Source organism: Vicia villosa, linkage group LG5 (genome assembly GCF_029867415.1).
Source record: "Vicia villosa cultivar HV-30 ecotype Madison, WI linkage group LG5, Vvil1.0, whole genome shotgun sequence".
Classification (NCBI taxonomy): Eukaryota; Viridiplantae; Streptophyta; class Magnoliopsida; order Fabales; family Fabaceae; genus Vicia; species Vicia villosa.
In genome coordinates, this window is record NC_081184.1 from 97,318,719 (window position 1) to 97,322,976 (window position 4,258).

Consider the following 4,258-nt stretch of genomic DNA (forward strand, 5'->3'; position numbering starts at 1 on the left):
AAGAAACAGAGAAACAGCTCATGACATATTTGAATCTCTAAAGGTGACTCATGAGGCAAATGCTCAAGTAAAGGAGAAAAGGGCTCTGGCTCTCATCCAGAAATATGAAACGTTCAAGATGGAGGAAGATGAGAACATTGAAGCAATGTTTTCAAGATTCCAGACTCTGACTGCTAGGCTGAGAGTGCTTGACAAAGGCTACACCAAAGTTGATCACGTAAAAAAGATCATCAGAAGCTTACCCTGAAGATGAGGACCCATGGTGACTGTCTTCAAGATTGCCAAGAATCTGAATGAGGTGTCTCTCGAAGAGCTGATAAGTGCCTTGAGAAGTCACGAGATTGAGCTGGACATAAATGAACCTTAGAAGAAAGGGAAGTTTATTGCTTTGAAATCGAATAATAAAAAATGCACTAACGCTTTTCAGGCTGAAGAAGAAAGTTCTGATGAGTCAGAATCTGAAGAAGAGGATGAACTGTCTCTCATATCTAGAAGAGTAAATCAACTCTGGAAAACCAAACAGAGAAGATTTAAAAGCTTCAAAAGATTTGAAAAGGGAGAATCTTCTGAGCACAGAAGATCTGGCAAGAAGTTGTCTGCTACGATTGCAAGGAACATGGACACTACAAGAATAAAAGTCCAAAGCTTTTGAGGGAAAAGCCAAAGAAAATATTTGAAAAGAAGAAAGGTCTTATGGCTACCTGGGATGACTCAGATTCTTCTGATCAAGAGTCAGACCCTGAAGATGAGCAGGTCAACTTAGCCTTGATGGCAACTATTAATGGAGACTCAGAATCTACATCAGACTTAGACTCTGAAGAGGTATTCTCTGAACTTTTTAGAGAAGAGCTTGTTTCTATTCTCTCAGAACTTCTGGAAATCAAGAGTCAACATAGTATGAAATATAAAAAGTTGAGAAAACTCTTTGCATTTGAAACTAAGAGACTTGAAATGGAAAATTCTGAATTGAAAGAAAAAGTTTTAAAATTGACTAAAGATGTTGAAACATTTTCAGATTCAGAAAAGTCTATTCCAAGCACAGACGATATTCTGAAAGAATATGACTTGACCTTCAGGAAGTTTCTATCTAGAGGTATAGGCAGAAGCCAGCTAGCCTTTATGATATATGGTGTGAGTGGAAACAAGAGAATATGAATAGGCTTTGAGGGTGAAGTCCCATATAAAGTAGAGCTTGTTGATGAAATGATCATAAAGTATAAACCTCTGCATGAGCAGGTTAAATATGGTCATTCTCATGATATAAAGCACACATCTCACTCTAAGAGTTTCCACATTACACACACAAAGAAAAATGCTTTTTGCTTATTATGGTAAACATTATGTGAAATATCAGTTCAAATAGAACATGAGAAAAACTAACCCCAATGGACCCAAAAGAATGTGGGTACCTAAGGAAAAAATTATTCCTGTTGCAGATCTCCTTAACAGCTCAAAAGGAAAACATGTCATGGTACCTGGACTCTGAATGCTCACGTCACATGACGGGAAGAAAGTCTATGTTCCAAGATCTGGTACTTAAATCTTCTGGAGTAGTAAAGTTTGGAGGGAATCAGAAGGGCAAAATCATTGGCTCAGGAACCATATGCATTGGTAACTCTCCCTCTATAACTAATGTTCTTTTAGTAGATGGATTAGCGCATAACTTATTGTCCATAAGTCAATTAAGTGACAATGGTTATGAAATAATCTTTAATCAAAAGTCTTATAAAGCTATTAGTCAGAAGGATGGCTCAATCCTATTTAAAGACAAGAGAAAGAACAACATTTATAAGATTGATCTTTCAGATCTTAAGAATTAAAAGGTTACTTGCCTCCTGTGTGTTAGTGAAGAGCAGTGGTCTGGCACTGAAGATTGGGTCAAGCCAGTTTGAGAAAGATCTCTCAGATTAACAAACTCAATTCGGTCAGAGGACTCCCTAATCTGAAATATAAATCAGATGCTCTTTGTGAAGCATGTTAGAAAGGGAAGTTTTCAAAACCTGCATTCAAGTCTAAAAATGTTGTCTCTTCCTCTAGGCTGCTAGAACTTCTGGACATTGATCTTTTTGGCCCAATCAAAACAGCATCAATCAGAGGAAGAAATATGGATTACTCATCGTAGACGACTATAGTAGATGGACGTGGGTAAAGTTCTTGACACACAAGGATGAGTCACATTTTGTGTTCTTTGACTTCTGCACTCAAATTCAATTCTGAGAATGAATGCAAAATCATAAAAGTCAAAAGTGATCATGGTGGTGAATTTGAGAACATATTCTTTGAAATTAATTCAAAGAAAATGGTATTTCCCATGACTTCTCTTGTCCTATAACTCCACAGCAAAATGGATTTGTAGAACTAAAGAATATGACTCTACAAGAAATGACCAGAACCATGATCAATGAGACCAATATGGCTAAGCATTTCTGGGCAGAAGCAATTAACACAGCGTGTTATATTCAGAATAGAATCTCCATAAGACCTATTCTAAATAAGACTCCTTATGAATTGTGGAAGAACAGAAAGTCCAACATTTCTTATTTCTATCCATTTGGAAGTGTATGTTATATTCTGAATACTAAAGGTCATCTGAATAAGTTTGATTCTAAAGCTCAGAAGTGTTTCCTTCTTGGATATTTTGAACGTTCTAAAGGCTACAGAGTATACAATACTGAAATGCTGATAGTTGAAGAATCAATCAATATAAGATTTGATGATAAGCTTGGCAATGAAAAGCCAAACTAGAATGTGAATTTGCATATATAGATCTTTCTGATCCAGATCATGAGGAACCCAGAAGAAAGGATGATGCAGAAGATCAAGTTGCAGCTTCATTAGAGAATCTCAAAATATTTGAAGAGACAACACTCAGAAGATCTTCTAGAATCAACTATGTTCATCCATAAGAAGTGATCATTGGAAAGAAAGATGATCCCATCAGAACAAGAGCATTCCTGAGGAACAATGCAAAATGTCAATTTGGTTTAGTATCTTTAATCGAGCCAACTTCTGTTGATCAAGCTCCAGAAGATGCTGACTGGATAATGGCTATGCAAGAAGAGATAAATTAGTTCACGAGGAATAATGTTTGGGATCTGGTTCCAAGAACCAAAGGTCCAATGTTATTGGTACTAAATGGGTTTTCATAAACAAACTCAATGAGAAAGGAGAAGTTGTAAGAAACAAAGCCAGACTGGTTGCTCATGGCTATAGTCAGCAGGAAGGCATTGACTATACAGAAACCTTTGCACCAGTGGCCAGGTTAGAATCCATTAGACTATTAATTTCTTTTGCCACTCAGAATAACATCACTTTGTATTAGATGGATGTTAAGAGTGCCTTTTTAAATGGTTATATATATGAAGAAGTATATGTTCATCAACCTTCTGGTTTTGAGGATCTAAGTCTCCAGAACATGTTTTTAAACTTAAGAAATCATTATACAGACTGAAGCAAGCTCCTAGAGTTTGGTATGAAAGATTAAGTTCTTTCCTTCGGGATAATGGTTTCACAAGAGGAAAAGTGGACACAACTCTCTTCTGTAAAACCTTTAAAAAGGATATTTTAATTTGTCAAATTTATGTTTATGATATTATTTTTGGAACATATAATGCTACACTTGGAAAGGAGTTTGCTAAGTCTATGCAGGGAGAGTTTGAGATGAGCATGATGGGAGAACTCAAGTACTTCCTAGTCATTCAGGTCAATCAAACTTCTGAAGGAACCTACGTTCATCAGACCAAATATGTCAAAGAGCTTCTGAAGAAGTTCAATTTGTCTGGAAGCAAAGAAGCAAAGACTCCAATGCATCCAATGTGCGTATTAGGTAAGGATGAGGTAAGAAATAAGGTAGATCTGAAGATCTACAGAGGTATGATAGGATCTCTTCTGTATCTTACTTCTTCTAGACCTGATATTTTATTCAGTGTATGCTTGTGTGCAAGATTCCAATCAGATCCTAGAGAATCTCACTTAACTGCTGTTAAGAGAATTCTGAGGTATCTGAAAGGTACTACTAATGGTGGTTTAGTATACAGAAAATCTAAAGAATACCACTTAGTAGGATATTGTGATGCTGATTACGCTGGTGATAGAGTTGAAAGGAAAAGTACTTCTGGAAGCTGTCAGTGTAACACCCCAAATCTACCCCGCAATTATAAGTGAAAATCAAAGTACATTTAAAAATATTCATCAAACGATGGGATGTCACAATTCGACTTAACCAAACAAACATACTTATATTGCATTTAATAAAGAT